This window comes from Oryctolagus cuniculus, chromosome 4 (assembly GCF_051225735.1).
Source record: "Oryctolagus cuniculus isolate XC-2025 breed Fujian yellow rabbit chromosome 4, ASM5122573v1, whole genome shotgun sequence".
NCBI lineage: Eukaryota > Metazoa > Chordata > Mammalia > Lagomorpha > Leporidae > Oryctolagus > Oryctolagus cuniculus.
In genome coordinates, this window is record NC_142870.1 from 134817585 (window position 1) to 134835863 (window position 18279).

The following is an 18279-nucleotide window of genomic DNA, read 5'->3' on the forward strand; positions in this document are numbered from 1 at the left end:
TTTCTTGACTGTGTATATGTGTTGAATTTTTCATATTGGCATATTTGGATTATTTATTTATTATTTTGAGCTAATTTATGACAATTGTATGCATTTAGGGATATCATATGATTTCTCAGTAATGCATGCATTACATAATATTCAAATAAGGCTAAACATGTCTTTCTCCTCAAGTACTTATCATTTCTTTATGTTGAGTACATTCAAAGCCCTTTCTTCTTGCTTTTGAAAAAAAAAAACACAGTCACTCTACTGTGCACTAGAACACCAGAAATTTTTCTCTTATCTAACAATAGCTTAGTACCTGTTAATTAACCTTTCCCCTTCACCTCCCCCATTCTCTATAGCCTCTGATAGCCACCATTCTACTCTCAAATTTATGAGATCAACATTTCTAGATTCCAGCTATGAGGGAAGATAATCTGGTACTTGTCTTTCTGAGACTGTCTTATTTCATGTAAAGTAATTACTTCCAATTCCATCTATGTTGTTGGGGTTTCATCGTTTTTATGACTGAAAAGTATTTCCTGTGTATATGTACTAAATGTCTTTATCCGTTCTTCAGTTGATGAACACTTTAGATTGTTTCTCTTTCATGGCTATTGCAAATATTGTTTCAATAAACATGGGAATGTAGATGTCTCCTTGGCACTGATTTTATTTTTTTGCATATATACATAGCAGGATTGCTGGATTGTACAGCGGTTCAATTTTAAATTTTTCAGAACACAACCTGTATTCCTTATTCATGTTTCTTGATTTTCTGCATTTATTTATGGGCATTTGTGGAGTTTCTGGTTGATTCTTTCCTCTGATGGCTTTGATTTTTGAACTATGCCTCTGTGGCTTAGTGGAATGTCTGTACTTTCAGTGAATATCAAGAGATGTGTTGTGGGTGTGGCCAGGGAGCTCTGGTCAGTGCTCCAGGATGGGATGAGTATCCAGGGTAACATCCCAGTTGGGTGTGGTAAATCTCTTCTTGTTAACAGAAAGGGGGAATGATCACCACTCTTCCCCTTCTGGTAAGCAATGCCTGAGTGTTAGCCCCAATGGGTTCAACACTCATCCACGCCACCATATGAACTGCACAAATAACCTGTGCAGTCCTCACCCTGAGCTCGGTTGCTGCTGCAGTGACCTGCCCCAGGCAACCAAGGAGCTCCAAGCATGTGAAGCCACACCCAGTGAGTGCCCTGAGATGCAGCTACTCCCCAGACCCTCTCATGAGTCCCCATAGTCTCAGCACAAAAGGCTTCCACATTCACTGCATGCAGAGGTTTGGCCCTGCCCTGCCATCCTGTCCAGTTAACAGAGAGGCAGATGTTCCCTGAACCAGCTCTATCTAGGCAGCTTGAGCACTGGAGCCTGTAGTATGTTGTGAGGCTGGTAGCACCTAACAGTCCTACATGGGTACCCAACCACCTGTCAATCATCCCAGCCAGGCTTAAGGTCAGTGGTGTCTGCAGATTCTTCTCTCTGCTAGAATCTCTAGATAACATCTGTACACAAAAGCCACTGGCCAAATATTGCCCTCTCCCTTCCACTGCCGTCAGTACTGCCGAGAAGATGATGTCCTGTCTCAGCCAGTTGCTATGTGTGTGCACAAAGGTTCCTGCAGTTGCCCCAAATGGCGCCCACCCTTTCTCAGCCAGGCAAATGGGATGAGATAAATGTGCCCCTTTTACTTCCACTGGGTCCACAGGTAACTGCTAATAATTGCTAGACCCTAGAGCTCCAGTCCAGACTCATGCCATGCTCTGCCTTCAGCTATATCACCACAGGTTGCTGCAGTCTGTTCTCACCTCCATCCAAGCTGCTGCTTGCTCTGGCTCTTGTTTGCTGCAGTTGTGTGTTGTGTCTGTGTTTGTGATACATGTCTCCACCTTGCACACACACCCATGGCATTCTTCCTTTTGAGAATTTCCGTTGCAGTTTTCTCTCTAATTCTCCCCTGAGAGTGCACTTCCTACATTTTTTAAACTGTTTATCCTGAGCCTAGTGCAGTGTGTCATTCCCAAATCCACCATCTTGGAATATGTTAACTTTTTTAAACATTTTGGAATAGAATTATGGTACATTTTTATAATGTTTCCTCCAAATCTATTGCATTTTTTCGTGGCATCTTTCATTATGTGACAGTTTTTAAAGTTTTATATAATCAACATCAATAAGTATCACCTCTGTCCATTGTGTTCATTATGGTAGTCAGAAAGTCTATTTGAAGGTCAGGAACGTGGGGAGTAGACTTGACCTCTTGATGAGGAGTGTTGACATTCTGATACAAAAATGTGGGGCCAAAATTATTGCTTTCCACATGTTCTTGAAAATATAATCTACCATAGGTTGTATCTCTGCAATTGTTTGTATGTAATCCATAGGAAGATAGATATACTTATTGGTAGAAAGACACATACACACGCACACATACACAGAAGTAAATAGATACATGAAATACGTATATACATATTCAGGTAGAGAGTTACAGATATATAATGTAATATAATAGATTATATTTATATTTCATTTTGTAATATTATTTATTCATATATTTTAATTAGAGAATCAGAGATGAATAGACAAGCAGAGAAAGCAGAGAGATAGATAGATAGATACAGAGAGAGAGAGATTCCATCTGCTGGTTCACTCATCAAATGCCCTCGACACCATGCTGAAGAATGCCCAGAACTCCAGTTGGATTTCCCACATGAGTGGCAAGGATCCAAGTTCTTTAGCCATCTTCTGCTGCCTCTCACTATGGCACACACATTAGCAGGAAGCTGAATGGAGAGCTCACATTCTGAAATGGGAAGAAGGCATTCCAAGCAGTCTTCAACACTACATCAAACACATGGCCCTACATGAGTTTTTCAAATACAGAAACACAAAAAATTAAATATAAAATGGCTTATCCAATTCTTCCAGCTAGAAAAATATTATGAATCAAGCATCATCTTCTAATGCAAATAATGCATTGGCAATACTACTGTTGGGTAATAATACTATCCATAGAAATGTATATTTCAACAATATTTACTAGTGTAATAAAATATGTACTATCAGTATATACATACTATTATATATTATATAATATATATTATATAATATAACTTATAATTTTACCTCATTCCAAATAAAAATGTTTTAAGAATTAGAAAGCTAAAAATGTAAACCCAAAATTATGAGGAATTACTGCAAGATAGAAAATAGATGGAATTCAAAAGTAGAAGTGGGAATTAGAACAACCAGACCTGAACAAACCAAAGCAAAGGATAGGGCCCAGCACTGTGCTGCATAGTGGGTAATGCCACTGCTTGCTAAGCAGGCATCCAATGTAGGAGTCCTCTTCAGTCCTGGCTGCTCCAAATTTTTTTTAAATATTTTATTTATTTATTTGAGAGATAGAGTTATAGACAGAGACAGGGTCAGATCTAGAGAAAATTCTTCCATCCGCTGAATCACTCCCCAAATGGCTTCAACTGCCAGAGCTGGGCCTATCCAAAGCCAGGAGCCAGGAGCTTTTTCTGGATCTCCCACATGGGTGCAGGGGCCCAAGCAGTTGGGCCATCTTCCACTGCTTTCCCAGGCCAGAGCAGAGAGCTAAATCCAAAGAGGAGCAGCCAGGACTCAAACTGGCCCCCATATGGGATTCTTAGCCCATTATGCCACAGGGCCAACCCTGGCCACTCCACTTCTGATCCAGCTCCATGCCAAATTGTCTGGGAAGATATCAGAAAATGGCCCAAGTACTTGGGCCCTTCCAACCTGTGTGAGAGACCAAGATGGAGTTTGGCTTCTTGTTTCTGCCTCACCCAGCCCCAGCTGTTGTGGCCACTTGGGCATGAACCAGCAGACAGAGGAACTTTGTCTCTGCCTCACTCTCTGTCATTTTGACTTTCAAATAAATAAATCTTAAATACATAAATTTAGTTCATAAGTTCAAATTTTCATAAAATTCTGTAAGAATATAATCTCAATATGAAAAAAAAGTTCTACCTCAAAATGCCGTGTAAAACCTCAAGGAGACAGACGAAGACGTAAGTGGTAGATTTAGAAGTCCCAATATCCATTGAATGAGCTTTCCGAATGGCAAAAACAGTGATGGAGAAGAAAAACTGCTTCAGAGACTATCACACTGATAGTCACCACAAAGGAACAATATACAATCTGAAAAATAGACTTAATGTTGTGAAATTTAAAATAAAGATATATAATTATAAAGCAATTATTCTATGGGGGGTGATGTTGTAGCTGTAGTTGGTAAAGCTGCAGCATGCAATGCCAGCATCTCAGAAGGATGCCAGTTTGTGTACTGGCTCCTGCATTTCTGATCCAGTTCCCTGCTAATGGCCTGAGCAAAGTAGTGTATTTGGGCCCCTGCCAAAGACGTGGGAGACCTGAAGGAAGCTCCTGGCTCCTGGCTTTGATATAGACTAAATATGGCCATTATGGCCATCTGGAGGTGAACCAGTTAATGGAAGATCTCTCTCTGTCTCTCTGTCTCTCCATTCTCCCTGTAATTCTGCCTTTCAAATAAATAAATACATCCTTAAAAATATATTCTATGGATAAAAACAAGCAAACATGCATGAATACACTCACTCACAACTTAGGTTATCTACCAAGGAGCAAGAAACAAACTATCATCAGAATTTCCCTCAGCCAAATTTGAATTGAAAAGCAATAAAGCAGTATCTTCAAAGTTCTGAAGGAAAATTATTTTGAACATAGGTCTCTTTCTGACAAATAAATAAAGGACCTTCAACAACCTTGCAGAAAATGTATACCATGAACAAACCTGTGTGTGTCTCAATTTTTTTCTTGGAAACAAAACATCTTTTCAGAGGTAAGTGATAACCACAATGACAATTATTAAATACATATGAAAGAAATCATCAAGAAATGGAAAAATCTTCCTTGTTCATGGAATAAAATTGTTAAAACACCCATACAGGTCCAATGCAATCCCTATCAAAATACCAATAACATTCTTAGGGAATTAGAAAACAACAAACCCAAAATTGATATGGAACCACAAAAGATCTAGAACAGCCAAAGCAATCCTGAGTCAAACAATTAAAAAATAGACAAAATTAAATTTAAAAAATCAAAGAATTAAAAATCAGGCCGGGGCATTACAAAACCTGATATCAAATATATTATGAAGCTATAGTACCTAAAACATTGGAGTGCCAGCATAAAAAACAGCACATGGATTAACAGAATAGAATAAAAAATCCACAACTTAGTATACATACGTATAGCAAACCGATTTTTTAAAAAGATTTATTTATTCATTTGAAAAACAGATTTACAGGAAGAGGGAGAAAGAGAAAGAGAGAGAGATCTTCCATCAGTTAGTTCATTCTCCGAATGGCTGCAATGGCTGGAGCTAAGCCAATAAAAAGACAGTAGCCAGGACCGTCTTTTGGGTCTCCGTTGTGGATTCAGGGACCCAAGGACTTGGGTTATCTTCTCCTGCTCTCCCAGGACATAGCAGAGAGCTATATTAGAAGTGGAGCAGCTGGAACTTGAACCAGAGCCCATATGGGAAACCAGCACTGCAGGTGGAGGCTTTACCCGCTATGCCACAGGGTCAGTCCCAGAAAACCGATTTTGACAAAGGTGCCAAGAACATTCATGGGAGAAAGGATAGTCTTCACAGTAAATGGTGCTGACAAAACTGGATATATGTATACAGAGGAATGAAATTAGTACCTTACTTCACACCATATACAAGAATCAACTCAAGATTGATGGAAGTCCTAAATGCAAGACATGAACTATGAAATAACTAGAAGAGAATACAGGGATAATTCCTCAAGTTATTAGTGTAGGCAATGATATTTTGGAGAAGACCAAAACACAGACAGCAAAGCAAGACTAGACAAATCAGATTGGATCAAAACCAGAAGCTTATGCACAGCAAAGGAAACAATCAATAGAGTGAAGAGATATTGGGCAGAATGGAAAAAAATTTGCAAATTAATTATCCAAGAGGATAGATATCCAGAATATTCAGCAGCTCAAATAAACTTAGCAACAATAGCAAAAACAATCGATTCAACTAGAAAATGATGAAGGAGGCCGGCTCTGTGGCTCACTTGGCTAATCCTCCCTCTGGTGCTGGCACCCCAGGTTCTAGTCCTGGTTGGGGTGCCGGATTCTATCTCGGTTGCTCCTCTTCCAGTCCGGCTGTCTGCCGTGGCCCGGGAAGGCAGTGGTGCCTGGGAAGGCAGTGGAGGATGGCCCAGGTCCTTGGCCCTGCACCTGCACGGGAGGAAGCACCTGGCTCCTGGCTTCAGATCTGCACAGCACACCAGCTGCAGCGCGCTGGCCGTAGTGGCCACTTTGGGGGTGAACCAACGGAAAAAAGAAGACCTTTCTCTCTGTCTCTCTGTCTCTCTCACTGTCTGTCAAAAAAACAAGATGAAGGAACTGAGTAGACATTCCCCAAAGAAGAAATACAAACGACTAACAAATAGATAAAAAAAAAAAACCTCAATGTCATCAACCATCAGTGAAATGCAAGTCAAAACCACAATGAGATATCTCCTCACCTTTGTCAGCATGGCTATTACTACAAACAGAAAAACCAAAAATCAAAAAACAAACATAAAATCTAAAAAGGCAAAACAAAAAACAAGCCTGAAAGTAACAAATGCTGGCAAGAATGTGGAGAAAGGGGAACTCTTACACACTGTTGGTGGGAATTGGTACAGCCACTATGGAAAACAATATGAATATTTGTTTAAAAAATAAAAATAGGAGGCTAGCATTGTGGCATAACATGTTAGGCTGCTGCCTGCAACACTGGCATTCCATATTGGTACCTGTTCAAGTCCTGGCTGCTCCACTTCTGTTCTAGCTCCCTGTTAATGCACCTGTGAAAGCAGGAGAGGATGGCCCAAGGGCTTGGGACCCTGGACCCAGGTGGGAGACCCTGGGTCCAGATGAAGCTCCAGTTCCTGGCTTTGGCCTGACCCAGCCCTGACTGCTGTGGCCATTTGGGGAGTGAACAAGTGAATGGAAGATCTCTCTTTCTCTCTCTCTCTCTCTCTCTTGCTCTCTCCCCCCTCACTCTCGCTCTCTTACTCTCTCTCCCTCCCACCCCCTCTCTCCCTCTCTCTGAAATTCTGCCCTTCAAATAAATAACATAAATCTTTTAAAAAACAGAAATTTTATCCAACAATCCCTCTATCGGTTACAGATCGAAAAGATGTGAAGTCATTGTATCAAAGACATACCTGCTCCACCATGTTTATTGCAGCACAATTCACAACATCTTAGATATGGAATCAACCAAGTAATCCATCATCATCAGATGAAGGGATAATGAAAATGTATATATACACAATGGAATACTGTTCATCCATAAACAGAATGAAACCCTGTCATTTGTAGTAAAATGAATGGAAATTGAGGGTATCAGTATAAGTAAAATAAACCAGACACGAACAAATACCACATGTTCTTCTTCACATGTGGGAGTTGAATAAACCGTCAATCTGAACACAGAATGGTGATTACCAGAGGCTAGGAGGGGTGGCAGCAACAGAGGAAGTTTGGGTACTGGTAACAAATCAGAGTCAGATTGAAGAAAAAAAATTCTTAGTGTTACACAGCATAGTGAGGACACTACACTCGTAATAGCTTGGTAGATATTGTATGAACAAATAAAAGAAAGAAGCTCCAAATTTCCAATCATAAAGAAGTGTTAATGAAGGGGAGATGATGGATTAAATCACCCTGTTTGATCAATTTAGATTGTATACATGTATTGAAATGTCACACTGTAACCCATAAATATATTCAATTATTGTTAATAAAAATATTTTTAAAGACTTACTTATTTGTTTTCATTTTATTTTGAAATACAGTGAAAATAGAGAATACTGGTTCACTCGCCAAAGGCTTGTAACAGACAAGGATTGGGACTTTCCAAAGCCAGGATCACAGAACTGAGTCATATGTGTGGCAAGGAACAAACTACTTGAGCGATCTCCTGCTGCCCCCAGGTGCACCTTAGCAGGAGGCTGGATTGGAAGCAGGGGAACCAGGAATTGAATCAAGCATTCCAGTGTGTGATAGGGCATCCCAAGTGGCAACTTCATTGCTGCACTAAATGCCATCCTCAACAAATGTCTTTTAATTCCATTTTTCCATGAAATTTTTGAAGTCCTCCCTCTATAAAATGCCCTGTTAATTCATTCTTTCTTATTAAATTTAAATGTGCTTGAGTTAAGGACCATGTTCAACTTCATCTTGAGACTATATCCTGAATGAGTTATAAACATTTTCCTGTCTTTGATGCATTTTCCCAGTTTGATCTAATTGCTTTGAGATCTCATATCCATTCTTTCCTGACCGGCTGCTTTTTTTCAAAAAAGAAAGTCTTCGGGAGTGCCCTTCTTGGATTCATTCCTCTGCTACCCAACCTCTTCCAACTATGCAACCTATTGCTAGACTTGACAGTTTGTTCACTGTACCCTGTCACTTAATTCACTGCTTTGCATTGTGATGGCAAGTCTCCCACTCATGCCTGCGAGCATTGTGAAGCATACATCTTGTATCTTCATTGCCTACTATTTAAAATCTCTTGTATCTCCTTAGCTAACTGTGTTATTTGAAAACAGGAATACTGGCATTTTTCCTTTTGTTTTACCATTTCCCATATAATAATTATTGCAAAATTTATATTATGTTTTCACTCTGCTATGTAACAATGGTGTATAATTTTTACTGCTTCTCCTCAATACCAAAAACTTGTGAGTTAGGTAATATTACATTATAAATCTTGTAAAGAAGAAAAATGAAGACACAGAGAGAATAAACAAACTCTCAAAGGCCACACAGTTAGGCATTGTCAAGACCAATATTAAGCCCAGCAATTTCAACTCTAGAGTGTGAGCATTGATACTATGTTTAAGTACAGGCTTAATAACCTTGAAAGCAGCCGGCACAGCTGCTCAATAGGCTAATCCTCCGCCTGCGGCAGCAGCACCCAGGGTTCTAGTCCCGGTCAGGGTGCCGGATTCTGTCCCGGTTGCTCCTCTTCCAGTCCAGCTCTCTGCTGTGGCCCAGGAGTGCAGCAGAGGATCGGCCAAGTGCTTGGGCCCTGAACCTGCATGGGAGACCAGGAGGAAGTACCCGGCTCCTGGCTTCGGATCAGCGCAGTGAACCAATGGAAAAGGAAGACCTTTCTCTCTCTCTCTCTCTCTCACTGTCCACTCTGTAAAAAAAAAAAAAAAAAAAAAAAAAAAAAAAAACAAACTTGAATGAATATGCATCAGAGGAGTGTAACACATACTGTGAATTCTCAAGTGGACATGGCTGTTAACCTATCTTGCTTTGTGCATCCATTGCAATACTTAATAGAAAAAGCTCTGTAACAATGAACTGAATAGAGCCACATATTTTCATCAATTTCCTATGACATTTATGGACTTGTAAACAGACGTTTCCAATATTTTTTAACCATTACATATTTTTGAAGATTCATTTATTTATTATTTGCGGTGAGAAAGGGAGAGACAGAGAGAGGAGACAGATCTTCAATTTGCTCAGATGGCCACAACAACCAGGCCTGGGCCAGGCCAAAGTTAAGAGCCTAGAACATCACCTGGGTCTCCCACGTGGGTGCAGGAGCCAAAGCACAGGTGCATTAGCAGGGAGCTGGATTGGAAGTGGAACAACCAGGATTTGAATAGTACCCATATGGGATGCTGGCACTGGTGTGCTGAAGCATAAGCCCCTTAACCATTACATTTAAGAAGCATTTCTTTGCTGAGATATCATTTATCAAAACAAAACTGAGTATTGGCATCAATTTTAAAAAGTGGTATACAATAAAAATTGTTCTTTCTAAGTAGGGACTATTATAAATATTTTCTTAAATTTCAGGATAAAATCAGTTTATTTTTGCTGTAGAGTCATAAATGACCATATCAAAATTAAGATTTGAGTTTTGATAAATATTGTATCTCATTGGTTGAAATGGCTTTGTTTTTGACCCAAGATATACATGTAAAATATTTAACTTAAAAGATTTCTAAACGATCACTTTTCTTTTAATTTATAAATATATGAGATTTAAGTCAAATTTTGCATCAAAAATATTTTAACTCATTAAATCATGATTTTCAAAAATCACAACCTATAACATACACACACACATATGCACACATACACACGACATTACATTTATCCTTTTCTGCATGCTGAGGTATTTTATTCCAGCTTTGCTAACTCCCTGTGCATGGAAGTAATAATACTACATATCCCTAGGTTTATTTCACTTCCCTTTTTCTGTTCTCAAGCACTGTCATAAAAATAAATGAATATTGTTCCACTGTGCGTGCTTTTTACACTCCTCATGATGAGAATGGATTCATGATAACCCATTTATTTTCTTTTCTTCTAACAATCTTTGCAGCAAGAATGAGATGCCTGAATTTTAATGCCTAATATGATGTTTGGAAGACTATAAACTTTTAATAGACTTTACCCATAAAGTGAGGGAAAAGATACAGAGCTGAGAAGTCTATGGTTTGATCCCAGGAAATCCTGATTAATAGCCTTCAGATTCTATCAGACCACCCTGAATATTTCCTGAAAACAATTGGTTCATTTTATTGCCAACTAAATTGTAATTGAAATTACCAATTTCTACTCAAATGAAAAACTAAATGAAGGGACACAGGCCACATATTTCTTTATGTAAGATATCATCTAGGATATAGATTGTTTTGTTTGCTCTCGGTGCTATTTATTCCTGTTAATTTCATGCGATAAGCACAACAGGTTTAAGAAGACAAACGTTTCTTTCAGACTTTCCCCTTCCATGAATATTCCTCAAGTAATCCTAAGTTAATCTGTCAGAAATATTCAATATTGTCTTTATATTCTCAAGGGCAAAACATTGACTACTTTCAATGCAAATAAGTATAAAATGTAATATTTTTGAAAGAAAAAAATCTCTTGTAGTAGCTTCGTTAGCCATGTTTACTGTGTGATTTCAAGATTTTCTTCTTTGTTTACATTTTAAAATAAATTTTAAAAATCATGTTTATAGTTCTTTAGATGAATCAGTATTTAAAGTCCTGAATGTCACTTAAATGTAAATGTGCTTGACACACACAGACAAAAAGACTTGGGCATTGATAATGTACAAAGGTTCACAACATACATATCTGTTCACTTGCCTTCACTGACTTAAAAAAAATGAAATTTCTCATTGCATAAAAGAAAAGCAAGACTACAATGTTTTGGCATGAAAAAATACTATAAATGATTCTTCCACAATTGCATCTTTCTTTAAATGGAGGGCAGAAGAAAAGAAAAATAGTTAAAAAAATTAGTTGGTATTGTGACAATATACACAACCCCCTGAGCTTTGCCTTTTAAATCAGCATTCTGCTGTTAAATAATAAAAGAAAAATCCCATTATTTTCCTGGCTTCACTTTGCTTAAAGTGATTGATGTAGAATTTTACTGCCATCCAATGGCAGCCGCCTAATATAGCTCGAGTAAATGTCTAAAGCTTTTTGATCAAATTGCAGTCTTGGGAATTTAACTTATGTAGTACACTCAGAACTTACATCAATACATCTCTGTTTGTTACACAGTGAGAAAGAAATATGACTACAGTTTCAATTTATTGTGCAATCTCCAAATTCAATTTAACAGTGAATTACTAATATTGCTGAACATAATTACCTAAATGAATAAATCAACCTAGGCTACTCACTAGAGAGAACATTAGAGCATAATATTAATTTTTACATGCACCTCATCATATTAGTTTAAAAGGTTTCTTTTTACAACTAACAATCTTTTCCTACCAGGCAAAATAGCCTTTATTAAAAGACTGTTCTCAGCTTTACTTCTGTTATTTGGAAGTCATTTGAATCTTTTTACATGTTACTGTACATCATATAATTTCTGATTAACATTAAATTGCATTCTCTTTTAATTATAATCTCCATTTCTAAATGATTGAGTATTTAGATCATTTCTCAGAAAGGCAAAATAAAAATTATAACTGATTGATATGAATGAGTTTATGCGTAAAATATTCAAGCTTAGTTATTTAAAATTCCTGATTTGAGGTGGCAGGATTGATGGGTAATAAACCAGCTTCAATTTTCATTAACATTAACTAAATAGTAAATTATTACAAAATTATTGAATAAACTTTATGAAAATATATTTTATGATTCATTTATATATGAATGACTTAAAATATAAAGGAGTACAGTGCAGTAATTACCTACTTTATACACAAGGAAAATTCAGAGAAATATTTAGCTCATAATATGAAGAGTATTTCCAGTGTTATTTTCTTGAACTGAGTTAGAGAGAGAGAAAGAGAGAAAAGAGTGAATGTGTATGTGTGAGAAAGAGCCTCAGGCTTTAAATATGTTTTGGAACTCTAAAACATCTGAGACCAATAATTCAATGTAACATTTTTATTTTAACTTGTCATGTATTCAAATATTTAATTCTAACTTTTGGTGAAAACTTCATAATATTATTGTTTTTCTAAAAGATTTCCAAATTAGGTTCAAAACATTTTTTAGACAAATCCAAACCAAACTTCATGCTGAGATTTTCTAAAGGGGCTTAAAACAATTCTAGGAATTCAGGATGGGAACAGATAAACGGACAAGTAGTTTCTGATACTAGATGGAATTTGAAGACTGTGATGTTTACAGAGTAAAGAAAGAGGCAGCCAGTACCCCTGTGTTTATGTGCTGTTACTCACAGCATTATCATATCTGATTTGCAGAGGTGTCACAAAAAATCACCGAAAACATCATGACTTTGACAGACATTGACTATGAAATAGGACCTGTATTCCTAGAAGGGCCACTCTAGCTCTAATAAATGATGGAAAGAACTATTCCTTTTATCTTACAACTTTTTAAAAATTTTCATTTGTCTGTAGTAAATTTGAATTTTTTTCCTATTCAATAACTCACTATATTTAAATCTTCCTTTCCAATCTGATGCTTTTGGTGTGATAGCGGGAAATCTCAGTTTTCAATAATTTCCCTAAAAGGAATCCAAATTTCACTGTGCCTCAGTTCTATTATTGACAAGGTTAGAAACTGAAACTCAATGGCAATATTGAGAATAAAAATATTATTGCTTGGTGTGTTGATACACTTAAAAAAGTTTGACACAAATTTAAAATAATTTTTACTAAAAGTTCAATACTATTCATATTATATTTTTATACTACATATACATATATAAAATAAATCATTTAGAAAGCTTTATATATATAAATTTAAAAATCAGCTTCCATTTTTGATTTTAAAACCCTCAATTATATTTTCTTTATTTAATTGCTACTATGTTATGAATTCTCTAAGTAATAGGTGCTATGTTTTGCTACCAATCACCCTAATAGGCACAAGCTAGCATTTTCTCCACCTGCACGTGTATTCAAGCAATTAAACCAAAGCATAAACAGCATCTGCAGTTTCACTACATAAAACTCATTTGTGAGTAAGAGTGTTTCTATTGATAGAATTTCTCAATTCCTCTCATTCTCTCATGTAACGTAACAAGCAAGTGAGACAAATTAATTTCTTTATTCTTTGTAATAGATGTAGAGTTTTGAGGAATAATGTGAGTTTTCCTTGTTTCAATGTTATATTTTTATTTTGTTAACAATATAAAAATAAAATAATAAAGGTAAAAATTATATTTTGTTGTGTTAAAGTGGAAGCTTTCTCTTACTGGGGTAATTCTCCATTCAAAATTCTAGTTTTCTTAAGAGAACCTTGCTGCAAATGAAGGTCATGAGACTCTGGACATTATATGGGAGTCTCAAGCTTTGTTTCCTTTCTGAAAAAAATGTTTAGAATTTGAGATTTCCTTTGAATCTAAGATATTAAGTGATACAATATCTTCAACTCACATGTCAATTGTGTTTAATGTGATAAATGGAATGATATGAGAATTAGTATAGAAAAATATTAAATGAGCTAAAGGTATGTACTACTAAAGTTATTTACTATTGCATTTCAAATTAAGCCTCAAATTTAACTTTAAGAAACACGTATTTTAATATGAAGCTGACAGTGTCACTATATGGCTATTTTCTCAATTACTAGTTTTTAATGCCTGCAGCTATCAAGTATACTTGACTTGTGGTTCCTTTTCCAATATACAGGATGAAATAGAAAAAAGTGCTAAATATGCCAAGAGACCAGAATGGATGAACTTCTAAGCTGTACATCTTTGATGATATAAACATTCCAAAACATATTTAGATATTTGCTCTTTTATATAATAAGCACCTTGCTGCCAAACCTATACTCTTGTATTGGCATTACATTTTTAAAAATTATTTGGAATAAAACATTATTGCATTAGTGCTGTGATTAGTTGTAACCTTCTGTTTGATTCCTTCCCTGAAACAAAAAAAAAAAAATCTTACACCATGGGTAACACAATTCCTATGCCATGACACAGAAGTTCCCACAGCTTTCCAATTTCATCAGAAATGGAGAAGCCCATTATGCTTCTGCAAGACAGCTTTGCTGAAGGCTTCTGCCAGCCATCTACTCAAATGATAGCTATTTTGAGTTAAGCATGCTAATATCAGATCCCATCAAACCAAAGAATTTCAGAATCACAGAGCTTGGTCTTTCTTCCCCCAAAGACAGCATCAAAATCTGATCAAGATAAAAGCAAAACTTCAGATGAATATATACTACATGATTAAAACCCTAAGTCCCTATGGTTTAAACCTTGAAGACATTTTAATTATCTATTTAACATCTTGCTATTTCTGGAATTCTGACTGAGAATGTTTCTGACATAGTATTTCATGGAATGTCCTTCTCTCATACTGAGCTGCTTTTATACTCCAGATGTAAACACAAAAGCTTGCCTTTCATCTTTTTAAACTCCTTCACATAAAAGGAAAGGTAAAAACCCTAAAGACCATTTTTCAGAGTCTCCTATAGATAATATAGATTATAAAACTAATAACTTTCTCTTAAACATAGCAATTAGTTATTTTCCTGAAATTTTTATGTACTTCACAACAGCATATTTAAAAATTCTTTGATTTTCATGACAGAACTTCATTTCTTTGAGAGAAAAGAAATAGATAGATAGATAAATAGATAGATAATAGATAGATGATAGATATACAGATAGGCAGATGTTTCTTTCACACAAATTAAGTCCTTCCTCCAAATTTCCACTAATTTTCTCATCTAGCCAAAATAAACAGAGTCTATACAATAAAAACATTTCCTATAAAGTTCCAATGTAGTATTTGCTAAATAAATTTTCATTTGAAGCAGTTTGCTTTGGTTAAGTTTAACTCTTATTAATTCCATGAAAGCTTTGGAAGAAAATTTAAAGTACCATCAAAAAGGGAATTAGTATCATCTTTTCAGACACTCAAAAAATAATTTATAGATATTTTACAAAGATAAAAGAAAAAGAAAATTTATTTTATTGTTATGGTCTGAGGCTTTTTCTTCAACTTTTTTTCCATTTCTTTATAATCTTGCCAGAAGTTTTGGGTTTCAGTTTTATGTCTCTGTATTTCTCTCTATACTTCTCAAGAATTAATTGTATAGTTCCATAACAATGCATTCATTTTAACTTAGAAAGAATGAATAGAATATTTTGATATATTTTATGTTGACTTTTGAACATTTAACTGTAACTTTTTTGTGTTTGTTGAAGAAATGTGCAGCAATAGGCAATACATTTTAATATGCCTAATTTATAAGAGGATTTGGACAAAAGGAGATGATTTTGTTTGGATTTATCGACCTTATGGCCCTGATGGTTACTCATAGGAGACAGATTTCATCTTGGAAGGGGGTATTTGCTAACTAGGATTGAAAGCGTCATGGTGGTGGCATGGTCCCAGATTACCACTTGAGATCCATTGCTGGCTGATCAACATAGCAGCTTTGATTGCAATTTTTACAAAGCCAGGTTCCTGCTGTCCTGGCTAGAAGGTTTGCTTCCTATTGCTTGTAGCAAGAGAGGAGGTGATTCTTGATTTTCCTCTTACCTGTACACCTTAAAGCTTAATTGTGGCAAAAGGAGAGAAGAAAATTTCTTAAAGCTGAAGGTTGATGAACATGGAAAATCAGAAACAGCTCTTGCTGTTTCTTTTCAGTACCTCATCTACTAGCTGCTGGATTGAGCTTCTGAACTGTACAACCATCTCTGAACCAAAGTAATAAAGTACTCAGGTCTCCAGCACTGGAAACAGCTACAGGGTTTCACAGAAGAAAACAAGGCTGAAAGAGAGAATTAGGGAGGTTCTGAGATGTTCCTCAAACCAGTTCTAAGATGCTTTGCCTGACAGTCCAGACCTTTTGGCAACTGGTGGAAGTTCCATTTCCTCTTCGGGATACAGCTAATGCCCCACTTTCTTCACGCTGTTCTCCATCTTCCCTTTAAATGTTTTACTTCTTTTGGCATGAATAAAATGACATGGAAGAGTATAAATATTAAGTAGATTGTAAAATTACATGTTTATCTGCAAAATAATGTAGAAAATGATGCGAGGCAAGATAAAAATTATGTGAATGTCAGGTTATTAAGAGATTTGAATGACAGTTTAGGGGACTTTATACTTCAAAGAATCATTGAAAGTATGCTTGCATATGATACACTAGAGTATGACTTGGTTTTCAAAATGGACTCTGTGTTTAATGTTAGAGAAGATGATTTTTACATTTTTTGCATCAACATATTGATCCTCAAGTTCTAAATATTCAGTAAATGCTCAACAAACTGCTCTTGAATGGAATGAGGAATAAAGTTAATTGCAATATTTAGAAAATTGGCAGTTTTCAATATAACACATAACTCTAACAGATCTTAAATATTAGTACTAATATATTAGTAGGTTGTATTTTGTCAAACAATTCATTGTCAATATGACCTTATTAATCTCAGAACTGATACTTAGTTCAATGATAATTTTAATAGATTATATTTTTGTTATTAAATACAAATTTTGAAAGGCATAAAGTTTCTCCTTATAAGGGATTTAGTTGCAATGGCATGCCCTAAGTGCAGTGTTCCTTGTATGACATTTCAAAGAGGAAATGCATTAATATTTTCTAATTGAATGTTTTATAATTTAAATAAATAAGCACTTAGAAATACACCTGAATTTTTTTCTTTCACTTTTATTTGAAAGGCAGAGAGACAGACACACAGAGAGAAAGGTGGAGCAAGATCTTCTGTTTGCTGGTTCACTCCTCATATGCCTGCCACAGCCGTGACTGGACCATGCCAAATCAGGAGCCTGGAACTTATCCTCATTTTCCCATGTGGGTGACAGGAACCCAAGTATGCAGGCTCTCCCCTGCTGTCTGTGAGTGCATGCATTAGCAGGAAGCTGAACTGGAAGGAGAATATCCAGGAGTCAAACAAGTCACTCATTATGGAATGTGGGTGTCCTAAGTGGTGACCAAACCACTGCAGAAGCACTCGCCCTGCATTCAAATTTTAAAACCAATTATTGCACATACTTCATTATCCAGAGCAAACACTGATGACTTCACAGGCATGATTTTCACTAAATCCAGGTTGCTACAGCATTCCATGACATCGGATATGTGAAGTCATGTGCAACTAAATCTTGAGAAAACAAACACATTTTTTATATGTCAAAGATGGAGGATAACTCATTTAGGGATTATTTAATACATCAAATAATACAGCACTTCTGTATGTCCAGCAAAAATATAGGGCAGAGCAGATTATCTTGGAATGCTGAGAAGATAATGTTTTTGTCCAGACTGATTCAATCTTCAGGGTCATCAATTAGAATCAATCAGATTTTAGGGTCATTCATATGGAGCTGTTAGTACATTTTCTCTTGAGTGAGTGGTTCATGAAACATGAAAGTATTCCAAGGGATCAGTGTATCTAGGACAAACATGTATGGGCCAAAAGTGAGACTGCTCTGTCGTAGGATCAATATTTTAATACTTGTTGGTGCATCTTGTATGGTATTCATGCATAGTGCTTGGTGGATAAATGTGCATTCCATTATGGCCAGGTATACACAATTCTCAAGACTTTCCTGAGTGTTCAGCTGGGTGTCATTATTTGTGATTTCAGTACCACTTCATACTCACTGATAAAGTAGTCGTAAGAATATTTTGCTAAGTTGAAGTGAAGGAAAACATGTTATCACTAAAATTGTATAACAAGGGTAATTGAAATACATGATCCATTCAACATCTCATGGCTCTGCTAAAGTCACTTGAACAG